Source organism: Colobus angolensis, unplaced genomic scaffold (assembly GCF_000951035.1).
Source record: "Colobus angolensis palliatus isolate OR3802 unplaced genomic scaffold, Cang.pa_1.0 Scaffold45, whole genome shotgun sequence".
NCBI lineage: Eukaryota > Metazoa > Chordata > Mammalia > Primates > Cercopithecidae > Colobus > Colobus angolensis.
The window spans coordinates 6,904,145-6,918,151 of NW_012117932.1; the positions used below are offsets into that span (position 1 = coordinate 6,904,145).

General features: G+C 41.2%; 1 protein-coding gene across 1 annotated transcript in view; it reads right to left on the minus strand.

Moving 5' to 3' along the window:
• ZBTB14 (zinc finger and BTB domain containing 14) overlaps positions 1-1,130 on the minus strand; it is a 7,897-nt gene extending 6,767 nt beyond the window's left edge. Inside the window, exon 1 of the mRNA XM_011957805.1 lies at positions 1,089-1,130. The gene's annotated coding sequence lies outside the window, so the exon portion shown is untranslated. The remainder of the gene's footprint in view (positions 1-1,088) is intronic.
• Between the last annotated feature and the right edge of the window lie 12,877 nt (positions 1,131-14,007).

Sequence of the window (14,007 nt, forward strand, 5' to 3'; positions counted from 1 at the left end):
GGCACGGTGGGTGGCAGTGTGTTTTGGATTTTTTTTGGAGTTTGGGGAGGGGGCGGGGTGGGGGAAATCGTGCACGTCCCTGATGGTAGCAGCCCTCCTCCTGCACGAGCACAGAATGTCTAGCCGGCCGTGAACACCCCCACCGCCCCCCCCTTCCCGTGCATGCGCGGTGCGGGCTGGGGGGAAGGCGCGCCGCCGGCTTGCGCAGGCACGGAACCCGACCGGGTCTCTTAAGTGGGCGAGCAGAGAAAGGGTTAATCCGGGCCCTTGCCGACGCTTTCGTTGTAGACTACGGGGCCGCCCCCGGAGGGCCCTGGCCTGCGCACGCGCGCGCACGCGCGCGATTTAGGGCGCGCGGAGCCCGCGCGCGGGAGAAGAAATGGGCGGGGCTTAAGGAGCCAGGGAACTTAAGCACGAGCGCCGCTCGCGGGCACCCGCCCCTCTTCGAGCTCCCTCCAGCTCTGACTCCTGGGCTTCCGCCCGCGCCCGGCGCCGGGGACGCGGGAGCCAGCGCTCTCGTGCGTGTGCATGTGCGTGGGCCAGAGCTGCCCCCGGGCGCGCGCAGGCCGGGCCCTGCGGCTGCGGGTCTCTGCCGCGGCTCGGAGCGGGTGTCCCGGCCACCTTCGCCCCCCGCTCACACCGGCCGACACCGGGAGGCGCGCCCGCGGGCCTGCGGTCTTGCCTCTTGCCGCCGGCACATTGAGTTTGTAAGGGAGTGGACGGTGCACGATAAACATTTGCAGAACAAATGGAAAAAGTGACGTCTTCAATTTGTAGTGTAAAGCGCAACCCCAGTTGCCCAGCAGAAAGGGATCACCCATAGGGCTCTGAAGCTAGTAGGTCCGCGCCCGGACATTCCCAAGGAAAAGTCCCGGGGGCTGAAGGAGGCGACCCGTCTGTGGCAGTCGAGACCCTGGACTCGATTCGGAGAGCTCTGATAACTCGGCTCTGCCCTTACATCCCTGCTCAGCGCTAGTAATGGCTCTGTTGCTGTTGAAGCACGTCGCCTTCCCTCTGACGCGGCGGCTGTGCCTGTGCCTGGCGTCGGGAGCTGGGAAGTCCCTCCCGCTCCCGCGTTTTCTACTCACCGAGATACAGGAGGCCGGACAGCAATGCCACGCCGCCTTAGAGTGGCTCCTGTTGCTTTACCTCACACGCGAACAGCGTTTCCCTGAAACGCGAAATTTAATATCTAAAAATTAGAGCAGAAGCTTCCTCCTGGGCTTATGTGAAGATGACATAAGATAATGCTTGCAACAGGCACCTAAGTAAACATTTGGGAAATAATATGATGATTGGCTGTATTAATTTTCTAAAGGAAGTTCTACATGGCCTCAGTTGATTTTGTAATATTAATCGACTTAGCTTTAACGTTCCCCAAGGTGACTTTATACACATCTTTTTTGATGTTCACAAAGGCACCCAAGTTATGGCTTATATGGACGAAATAAGATGGAAGAGACCGGTTGTAGAGTCAGACATAATCCAGTTCAAATATTGGGTAAATGGTTTAACTTCTCTAAACCTCAGCTGAAGCAGAGCTATGGAAAGCACCTAATAAGGCGGTTGTAAGGATTAAGTGAAATAATGCCCAGCTAAGTGCTTAGCTCAGGTATTAGCTCCATGATGGAAAATGACCTGCACCCACAGATAGTGGGTTCCAGTGGCCTGGACAGGACGAGAACCAAGTCTTCTGCCGCCCAAGTTAACACTCATCAGACATGATACTGTGTACTCGCTTGCTTTATTCTTGTTTGCATAGCTCTTGAAGTTGCATTTCAATCCTGTGTATGTTGTGTGTTTATGGGGGATAATAATAGTACTCTGTCATAGGGTTGCGTCACCACGCGGTAAAGCAGCCACTGCAGTTAGCACAGTGTGTGGACATGGCCAGTACTCAGTCATGGCGCATCTGTTGCTGGCACTCCCCCTTCTCCCATACCACATATGGGGTTTCCCACTCATTCTGCGTGTATTTTTGGTCTGCCTACTGTGCAAAGACAATCTTTTCGCATATGGCTAGGAAAAGACTTCCCACGTTTCAACTAACCCGATAACATAATTCACAAGAGTTCTAAAGCACTAGAATGCATTTCTCAAGTGACAATTCCTGACATCCTGGTTTTGTATCAATGAATCCTCTTCTCTCATTTGTTTTATGTTCATGTCACCTGGGCTCTGCCTGGCTGTCCCTTGCTGGTTCACAGGGGTTATGGGGATGAGTCTAAATTAAAGGGACAACTCTGTAGGAAGGAGGAGGGATGGGAAACCACAAAGGAACGGTCTGACTCAGGCCTGGTTTCTTGCCTGTGTTGCCATCCAAAAGTGCACCTCCCAGCACCCAAGAGGCTTTCAATAAACATCAGCTGACAGTAAGTGACAACCTTGAATTTGATACTAAGGGGCTTTGTGAAAGTACACGGTGGAGTCAACGTGGGGGCAGGGCTTTCCTGAAATGCACTGACCCAAGGTCCTTGACAAAGTTTTCCTCCTTTTCCGACACCTGTGCTGGGTAACATTTGGAGCATGTCGTTCCTCACCTGGGACACTGATGGCCTCCTGAGTGGAACCTGTTTCTAAGAATTGTGAGTCCCAGGCCATGGTGCCCGCAGTGTGCAGTCCCAGGTACCAGCGTCTGATGTGGTTACAGAGCAGCCTGGTAAGGGACCATTTGGAAACATTATGTCTCACAGGCAGGGGAGGTTGATTTCTCCCTTACGTTGACCTTGGGCCCTCTGGCTGGTTTTGGAACAGCAGGATACCATTAGATGAGAGTGGGCCGGGTCTGAGTAGAGGCTTTGAGAGCAGCCTTTGTTCTGCACCTCCTCCTCTGCTGTGATGTCCAGCATAACATGAACATGCTTAGGCCACAACCTCCTCTTCACCTTTTGAATGACAAACAGACCTGAGAATGAAACCAACCCAAAGACTGAGCCTAGCCAAGCCTAGGCAGAAGACAGCTCACCCACAGACCCATGAGTGAGAAGTCAGTGTTTGTTTTATAAGCTACTGGAAGGCTGGGTTTTATGCTTTGTTACTGAGCAAAATCTAATACATCTGTGCAAGAAAGTGTCCCACCCAATGCCATAACCACCCTCCCCTGGTGACTCTGAGAACACTGGATACAGTAAATGAACAAAAACCAGATCCAATCCCTGACATCATGGAGATACTGATGTGCACATTCAACACATAATCACATCGTTATACAATTGCAATAAGTGCTTTTAAAGAAAGTTTAAAAGCACAGATGAAAAAGAGGAACAGGAGGAATTAATTTTACCTAGGAAATCAGTGAAAGCTTCTCCAAAGGCATATATTTAAGACCTGAAAGATGAGGGAGAGATACGCAAAGAGGGGGAAGAAATAGCATTTCAAGACAGAGGCAGGAGCAGAGTGAATGAAAGGGTCGAAAGAGCTTGGAGTACCTCAGGCTCTGCAAAAGTGGACATGAGATGTGTTTGTGAGAACAACAGTCAGTGTCCAGCACCTGTAGGGCCTTGTGGTTTACAGGAAGGGGTCTGCACAATGAGAGCCTGGAAAGCTTGGGCCATTTAGGTGGAGGGGTTGAATCAAAGGAAGGTCCTGAACATCTGTCAGGGCAAGGAGCATCAGGACAAACTTGTCTTGTGCTTGTGGAGCATTGCTGCATGAGGATGGAGTTGGCCATGTGGAGGATCATTCTCCTATGGATCTGAACTGGTGGGGCATCTGGTCGACTTGGCACCAGACACTGCTCTTTCTTCTCCCTCTGGAACCTGGTCATTTAGATTTCCTCATGGCCTTTTGGGTTAACATCAGAGGAAACTGGGTGAAGAGTTTCTGGAAACACTCTGTGTTATCTTGACAACTCTCTGCAAATCCAATATTATTTTAAAACAAAAATTATTCTTGTTCATGTAATTATTTTTTCCTAGATACTTTCAAGATTTTTTCCTTGTCTTTAGTTTTCAGCATTTTTGATTATGGTGTTTTCTGAGTAGGGATTTCATTGCTTATACTGTTTGGGGATTGCTGAGATTCTTAAATACATAGGTTTATTTATATCTTTCTCTAAATTTGGGAAGCTTTCAGCTATTATTTTTTCACATTTTTTTCAGCAGCATATTATTTCTCCTTTTTTGAGATTCCAATGACAGGAACGTTGAGTTTTTTAAAAATTATGTCATAGGACCATAAGTCTTTTCATTGTTAAAAATACTTTCTCTGTGTTGTTCAGATGAAATAGTCTCTATTGATTCTCTACAATTCACTGACTTGTTCTTTTGCCGTCTCCATTCTGCTATTTAGCCTGTCTGGTCAGTTTTTTTGTTTCACTTGTATTTTTCAGTTTAAACATTTTTCATTTTATTTTTCTTTATATCTTCTATGTCTTTGCTAAGACTTCCTATTTTTCGATTTAAGAGTATTATAATTGCTTGTTGGAGAATTTATAATAGCTGCTTCCAAGTCTTTTCTACTTAATTCCAACATCACTGTCATCTCAATGTTGCCATTTGTGGATTGTTTTTTGCCACGTGAGTTGAGATTTCCTGGGTCTTTGTATGCTGAATTATTTTGGATTGCATCTTGAACATTTTAAATATTATGTTATAATACCCTGGGTCTTGTTTAAATCCTATGGAAAATGTTGATATTTTAATTTTAATAGACAATTGGGTTATGTTCTGGTGACCAGTTTTTACACACTTTCTGTGTGCTGTGGTTTGGTGGTTTTGGATTGCTACTTGGATCTGTTTTATGTGGTCCAGGCGTTGACCAGTCTAGGACCTGATGATCTGTTAGTTCAATTCTCAAAGTCTTTTCTTTTCTTTCTTTCTTTTTTTTTTTGAGATGGAGTCTCGCTTGCTCTGTCGCCCAGGCTGGAGTGCAGTGGCAAGATCTCAGCTCACTGCAAGCTCCGCCTCCCGGGCTCCCAGGTTCACACCACTCTCCTGCCTCAGCCTCCCGAGTAGCTGGGACTACAGGCGTCCGCCACCACGTCTGGCTAATTTTTTTGTATTTTTAGTAGAGACGGGGTTTCACAGTTTTCACCAGAATGGTCTCAGATCTCCTGACCTTATGATCCACCCACCTCGGTCTCCCAAGGTGCTGGGATTACAGGTGTGAGCCACCGTGCCCAGCCTCTCAGTCTTTTATATGCTGACTAGGCTCAGACCCAGCATGTGCAGCTCAAGGGGGAGCTTAGAGGTTCATAAACAATGTTAGGGGCTTACTTTCCTGGGCTCATTCCTCTTCTGATTTCCCTGGTACTTTCTACCTCCCTAGAACTCCCTTTTCTGTTCCTATATCCAGAAAGTTGGGGCACTTCCATGGCTACACTCTCATCTACAGCCAAGTGGCAGAAGAACGAAAAGGAAAACAATGGTAAATTCCCTGCTGGCTTGGTGATAAGCTTTCTTGTTTTCTGACATGTTGATTTTAAAGAGCTATACATTTCCTCCTAAGGACTACTTTCTCCTTTCCAACGTATTTTTTCATGTTATTTTATTTATATTCAGTTCTATGTATTTATTTGGTTTCTTCATTACTTTTTAAATTCATGTTATTTAATAATGCTACTAACCCAAAATATTCCCATGTAATGTATGATTTTATAATATTGCTTCCAATTACATGGGAATATTTTTGAGTTGTCTTTTTTTGGTAACTTCTTATTTTGATATAATGCTAACACAGAAAATTTGCATGAATATAGTAAAAAAGAAGTCCTGTGTGCATTTTATTTTTATCCAGATTTACCAATTGTTAACATTTTGCCTTCATTTGCTTAATCATTTGTGCTCACATGTGCACACTGTCTCCAGACACACACACAAACAGACACACACACTCACACACTGAACCATCGTTTAAGAGTAAGGTACAAATATGCTTCTTTCCCCTAAATACCTCAGTGTGTATTTCCTAAAAAAGGACCACTCTTACGTGACTATAATACAATAGTCAAAATTAAGTATTTAACATTGATTGATACAATACTATTATCTAATGTGTTTATATTTACATTTCACCAATTGTTTCAATAATGTGTATTGTAATGTATATCAATTGTTTCCTGCTCCAAAATTACTCATTGCATTTAGCTAGCATGGATCTGCCCTTTGTTATTTATTTCTAAACCTGTTTCATATTCTTCAAAACCAACGCTACTCTTTTTTCACATTCTGTGATTTGTCTTCTGGTAAAACACCTGTATCAGAGTGTTTGCATCATTTTAAGTTTAGTACATCAAGGGAAAGACTCCCTTTCTTCCTTGCTGTAACTTTCCCCATTACCAAGAAATACCATTATACTGTTATAGTCCTAGTTCCTAAAAACTCAGGATAACTTTGATTACTTTTCTTCTCTCAGTTGCAAAGCTCAGCTACTTTATTTACAGCAGAGTAGAGCACTCAGCTACACTTGAGAGTTTTCTGGAGGACCAATGTTAAGGTTTGACTTTTGTCCTTGAGCAAAGAATATTTCATCTGCTAGAGTGAAACATGTAGTGTTATATTAATATTCAAAATACTGTATTCTCTTTGAACCAGCATGTTATTGAAGCTTAAATTAGTTTCCTCTGGGCATTTAAAAAAAAATGTGAACATTTTCAAAGTATGGAACATCTCTTCATCCATCATATGGGCTGATGCCTGTCAATGACTCTTCTGCTCTGAGAGGGTATCCAGACCTATGACACTCCCAGATGTCTGAACCACTGCACTCTATAGGAGTGACACTTTTCTAACTTGCAGCTGGCATTCACATTAAATCTGTTCTTAATGCTTGATAGAAATATCTACCAAATTCTACTTACATCAAATTCTTTTCTCTGTGACCCAAACTGTTTATAATAGGTTTTTTTTTTTTTTTTTTTGCTTTTTCAAAACTGATATTCTATCATAGTAACATTTTCGGCCTATAATAGGCAAACTGTGTCATATTATTTCTGATGTTTAGTAAACTGTTTACTATAGTGCACCTATCGCATATAGAATCAACTCATCAGTGTGGTTTAGAATTTAACATTTTCTTTCATCAAAATTATCATCACACTGCCAAAATTATTAAAACTCAAATAAAACCTGCAATGCATTTAGTTATAGTTATGGTGAGCTAAAATTACAGTTTCCCATCTTGGACAATCGAAAAGCTATATTGTTTCCTCAACCATAAAGACTTCATTCTCAGCATAAGTCAGTGAAAAACCAAAATGAAAATTCTCCAGTTGGTATCTGTTCTGATAGGTTTGTGCAAAGGGCATGTTACTTCTCTGTACCACTGCTGCCACCCCTGCCACCCCCGCCACCCCCACACCCATACTTAGTCTTTGCTATTCCGTGAGCAGAGTGGGCATGTTTCCCCCTCAGGACTTTGTGTACCTCTGTGATACTCAGGTTACATTGTTAAAATATATTTCAGATTCTCATTGTCTAAATAAAAATCACAGTAGCTGGACAAATAGCCATTGAAACAGCTCAAGCCCATAATATCATATTCTTTAGCTTCTTATCCACTACCTCAAATTTCAGCCTGCCTTTACAAAATTAGGAGACAAGTCCTCCACTTAATGCACAGAGGAAAAGCAAAGCAGTGGAGAGCCCTGAGTACAAATTGCCCAGTGTCTGGGTACTGATTTGGGTCCAACCAATACCACTCATATGCCAATGTTTGTGGGAGAGGTTACTTCATGGTTCAAAATTTAGTCTCCTTACCTCTGCAATCAGAATAAAGATAGTACCTACTTCATGAGGTTAATTGATTAATTCAATCCATAGTTATGAATACAATAAATCCTCACTTAAGATTGTGAAGATTCTTGGAAACTGCGACTTTAAACGAAATGACCCATAGAGAAACCAATTCTTTTGTTCCCGTGAATGCTATAACGAAACAGCATTGAACTGAATGAAGTTATTGGAGAATGTGCTGTATATCACTTCCTATCTGTTTTGCGCCACCCATTTTAGGCACTGTGGATATAGCAGTGAACAAAATACACAAATGTGTCTGCCTCAGAGGCAGACTACAAACAAGTACATAGTTGAAATATATATTACATTACCTGGTGATAAATGCTATAGAAAACTAATGTGGTGGAGGGAAATAGGAAAACTGGAAATGCAGGGGAGCAATTTTAAATAAAACTGTTTGGAAAACCTCACGGAGAAGGAAATATTTAAGCAAAAACCTGAAAGAGGTGAAGGAGGTCAGTCAGGTGCAAATAATGATGAAGAGCTTTCCAGGGAGACAGAAACAGCAAGTGTAAAGGTCCTGAGGTGAAAGCAGGCCTTTTGTCTTGAACAAACAGCAAAAGAAGAGAGAGAAAAGAAGAGTGCCATGGAAATATGTGCCCACCCTTACTCTGCACCCATCTATGAAGGACAGGTGACAGTGTGAGAGTTCTTGTTTCTGTTTTCTACTGAGATGTTACGTTTATGTTTATTGAACAGAAAAATATACAACACATCCTGATATAACAATAATTTTGCATATTTCTTGGCAAATTCTAGCATGGTTTAAGAGAGAGAGGTCAAGGAGCTAAAATCTTCAAAGAATGAGGTAGAGGGACAGTGGCAGGGAAGGCGTACTAAATTGTGTAGTCTGATAATCTGAGAGTCATAGCTAGGAACTTTGAGAGAGAAGGGAGGGGGAAAGGTTTGGAAAGAAAGGAGGGTGTCCTGCTCTACTCCAAAGAGGAGCACCAGTAGGGTTCCAGGGAGAACAATTCAGACTCAAATTATTAAATTCTGGAACACTTAAGGAAATGTTACTTTGTTCTGCAGGATGGGCTGAAGTGAAAGGGATAAGAACATCTTCACCAAATTATTTATTCCATTCAAGATATCTTTATGCAAACCTCCATCTTTCCATGGGCAGCCCAATGTCCTGTCTAGAGATTAGCTGCCATTCTTTACCTTCCCTGTTTTGCAAATATGACTGGAGATGAGGTCAAATGGGATAAGTAGAAGGTTCATTTTCTTCTCATAATTTGCTTGGGAATCAATCAAAGTTATCTGCATGACAAACCTTCACATTGGGTCTGAATTCCAGTTTTTCTTTGTAATGAATAGCCAAGCATGAATTTAAGCAAGTTAATTTATTAGCTGCTACCATATTCAAACTGCAGCATAATAAAAGTAACAGATGACCCTAAATATTACATGACTGTCCTTACGCTTGGGGAACAAGCTAATATATTTTCCCATACATCTTTTATCTGATATTAATAAAAGTTATGGCCTTAATCTCCACAGTTAAAAAAAGAAACAATTCAATAAGAGTCCTAAGAAATTTATAAAGACATATAGATCTTTTCAGAGCTAATATTTAAACCACTTAAATAAATGGTAAAGGAAATGATCAGACAAAATATGTCATTGGCTTCTTATTCTTTGCCTTCAGCTTCAAATTGAAACAGCTTATCTTTCTAAACTGATGTTTTTGGAAAAGCCTATACTGTATTTAATATGAAAAAGTTATTTGCAAAATTTCATTCTACTGTTTGCAAAATTATATTTAGAATAATTAAAATGAATACTCATGGGGGAAGGATGCAAGTAAACAATTTTTTTTTTCCGACAGAGTCTTGCTCTGTCATCCAGGCTGGAGTGCAGTGGCACGATCTCAGCTCACTGTAACCTCCACATCCTGGGTTTTAAGCTGAGTAGCTGGAATTACAGGTGCCCACCACAACACCTGGATAATTTTTGTATTTTTAGTAGAGATGGAGTTTCACCATGTTGGCCAGGCTGCTCTTGAACTCCTGACCTCAGGTGATCCACCCGCCTCGGTCGCCCAAAGTGCCGGGATTACAGGCATGAGCCATTGCTCCGGGCCTACAAATTCTTAATAACAGTAGAATATTTAAGTATGCTCATGTTAAATTTCCCATCCAAGGGAGTTATGTATTTACTAATACATTTGACCTCTGAAACAGTTCATATACTCTAGGCCACCATTAGAGCAATGTTTCACGTTATTATTATGAAAAGAGTAATTATTTTCATTAGAAATAAAAAGAATAATGAAATAAAAATTAGAAATAATAAAAAATGGAAATTTTTATTTTTACAAATAAAAATTAGAAATTAAAAGAGTAATGAAAAGAGTAATTATTTTCATTAAAACTGTCTAACTATTTTTTTTTGAGACAGGGTCTTGCTGTGTTGCCCAGGCTGTTCTTGAGCTCCTGGGCTCAAGTGATCCTCCTGCCTTGGCCTCCTAAAAGAAGTGTCTAGCTATTTTTAAATAAACTTTTTACTTTGAACCAATTTTAGATTTATAGGAAAGTTACATAGAGAGTACAGAGTGCTCCCATATGCCCCTCTCGCTCATTCTTCCCATTGTTAACACCTTACAAGACAGCGGTATGCTTGTCCACATTTAAAACGCTGAATTGGTGCATTACTATTAACTAAACTTAAGGCATGTTTAGATTTCATCAGTTTTTCCACTAATGTTCTCTTTCTGCTCCAGGACACAATCCAAAGTCCCACATTGCATTTATTTGTCATGTCTCCCCAGTCCCATCTGGTCTGCAACAGTTCTTCAGTCTTTCCTTGTTTTTCATGACCTTGGCAGTCTTGAGAAGTACCAGTTGGACATCTTGTAGTATATTCCCCCAATCTAGGTTCATCTGATATTCCTCTCATGATTAGGCTGGGGTTATGAGATTTTAGAAAGAGTAGCACAAAGTGAAGTATCCTTGTCACATAATTGAACAAGTTTTAAATCACCATATTTTAGGTAAGCTTTAAGATCCTTTCTAGTTCTAAAATGTTATGATCATATATTGTACACAGCCCATGATATATATATAGACAGAGTCTTGCTCTGTCACCAGGCTGGAGTGCAGTGGCACAATCTTGGCTCACTGCAACCTCCGCCTCCCAGGATCAAGAGATTCTCCTGCCTCAGCCTCCTGAGTAGCTGGGACTACATGTGCCCGCCACCACGCCCAGTTAATTTTTTTGTATTTTTAGTAGAGATGGGGTTTCACCATGTCGGCCAGTGTGGTCTCGATCTCCTGACCTCATGATCTGCCTGCCTCGGCCTCCCAAAGTGTTCAGGTAACAGGAGTGAGCCACGGCGCTCAGCCCCATTACATTTTTATATAGCATATATGTATATATATATATAGAGAGAGAGAATGAGAGAGTCCAGTTTTGTAAATTTTTGCCTGTCTATAGCCCAGGGTCCTCAGGTTTTGGGGTACACACTGTGAAAAAGTACTCACTTACAACTGATGCACCTTGAGTTCTCATTGTTTCAAAAAGTTCCGGAGAGAAGCTCAACTCAGGAAAAACAGAAACTGGTTGGATCCAGAGGTGGCTGAGTTGGAGATGAATTCTGGCAAACTCCACTCATTACTGTACTAAATCCCTGCTCAGGGAGGAGCTTACTAGCCATGTTCTATACTATACATACTATACATGTGACGTATGTAGAAGCATGATCAGATTTACGCCTGCTCTACCTTTACTCTGCCTCTACATGCAATGACTCAGCTAACCAGCCCAATACAAGCTCTGTTCTCACCATTTTTCTGGGAGGCACGGCTTTGAGAACTATCCCTGGTGCCCTTCTTACTTGTTGCAAATAATAAAGTCCCCTTGTTAAATTCTCCTCAGTTGCAGTCATTAGATTGTGAGCCACCAGGTGATCAAGCCCACCTGTTGTGTGTGTAACATCTAGTTACACTCAAGTGATCAGCGGGTAAAGGAAGCCCACATAATCATCATTTCATCAACTATTGTGTATTCACTTTATCCTTTTCCCAAAAATCATGTGCTCTCTATGGATCTCCAGCATTTACAGATTTATGAAAGATTTTCCCAGTCTACTAAATATTCCCACCCTCGGGCTAAACTTACCCAATTGAGGCAAATATATTAGTAGGCTATGCATATTTCTAGAACAAAAGGAAACAAATGAAGAATCCGATTTTTAAAAGGATACAAGTGTATTAAATTACAGAGACACCAAGAATGAGAGAGATGTCTCTCACTCCAGAAATTCATGAGAAAGCATACTCATTGGCTTCCTCTTCTTTCAGAACGAGGAGCCAATCCTATCAGAACGATTGTGTAGTTGCTTTATTTTCTTTTATGACCACTTAATTTTATACTTGCAGTGCAATTGGGACTTAGTAGATTTGGAAATTAATATTGAAATGCTTTTGTAGTGAATATAGCACCAAATATACCCTATATTGACACTAAAAATGGACACTATACTTGCTTTGCATTTGTATGGTACATACACATTCACTGCAGCAACCTTGTACAATTCCATTTTAGAAGGGAAGAAATTAAGGGCCAGATAAAGTATTATAGGACTTAAAATCCAGAAGCCCTTCCATGTAGCCTACACCCTTATTTCACAGATGCAAAGACAGAAACCTAGAGATGTCAAACTAGCACTCACAGCTAGTCAGTGGCAGAACATGGACTTAATCTCTGGTCCTCTAGTCCTCCAGGCCTGCTAGCTGGCCTCTTTAGAGTAATAAAGCCAGCAGTGAATGCCTACACAGTACTTGTCATGAGTCAAGATCAGTATTGTTTCAAGCACTTCACACGTATTAACTCATTATCCCCACAACAGCCTGTGAGGTGGGTCTTCCCATTTACAGGTGATGAAATGGGACCACTTAGAAATTAAACAATGTGCCCAGCATCATACACCTAGCAAATGGCAGGCTTAGGATGTGAACCCAGATTGCGTCACCCCAGTGCCTCTTAACCACTATGCCAAACACCTTAACTCAGATGCTGATTTTCTCATTTCTTAGTTTCATTTTCTCACTCATGAATAGAAAACATTACATAGTTGTCACTGTCTTAAGCATGCATAGGAGTTTCAGATGCAATGAACCTGGAGATTTTCCCAAGGTGAGCTGAAATAATATTATCTCTTGTGGCACTTGGTGCTGTTGCTGAACTTCTCCTTACACTGTTCCCTTTCATAGCACATTGAAAGAGGCTCCTGCTTCAATCCAGCCATTTATTCCACAAAGGTATACTGAACACCTATTATGCAGAAGGGATTGGAGATATAGCTGTGAACAAGACAGATATAATCCCTGCTTTCAAGGAGACTGTAACTTAGTCATGGTGTGAAGTGAGGAATTTGGGATGGTAGAGTTAAAATTTTTTTACAATACAAGAGCAAAAGGATCAGTTGTTTTTAAAAAACTATATAGCAAATCATAGCTGTAGTCTCCAATAGTACACAATTAAATATCAGATAGAGTCATAATAATATTTTAGAAGAGAGACAGTGATCATGACTTTGAAAGTAATAAATACAGTAATAATGGCTAATGTAAAACATAATGGTTTGTAACATTTACTTCATTTATCTTCAACAGAAGGACAATTTTTAACATTTTTTAAAAAAATGTGTGCCAAAGTTTGTTTCATACTTTTCAAAGAGCAAGGACTTGATCATATCTGTGTTTGAGGAAAAGCAAATCGCACAATGTTTGAAATTAATGATTAGATACATTTTCTTCTGCCCCCAAACAAGCCTCTATTTCCCCAAAACAAAACTTTTCTACAGTATCTTGGAATGTCCTGGTAATCTCCGGAAGTTGAAAGTATTTTAGTACCCGAGATTTAAACCAGAAATAATTTTATTTTTATCTGCTGGCAAGAGGGAAGGTATAATATTTTCTTGAATAGTATAAAGTCTACAAAAGGGGATCTAATAATAGATCCTACAAAAATCTTTATTGTGGAATGCTGATTGTACTTTAAACTTCAAGTCCAGGTAATATGCATGCATTTGTACCGTTCAGATATTATTATTTACGCCTCTGACATAAGTTAAAGAGTGAGCAGCTAGACAGTAAATAGACACAATTATTTATTACCTAGCCAGCATTTTTATTCATTTTTGCTGACTCATAAATTCCCTGATCTGCTCACATTAAGCCAATGCGTCTTTATTTGCATGCAGTAAGAAGGAGGAATTATGACTCTGAAATCAGGAGATCTCTCCCTTAGCTGCAGTGACTCTATG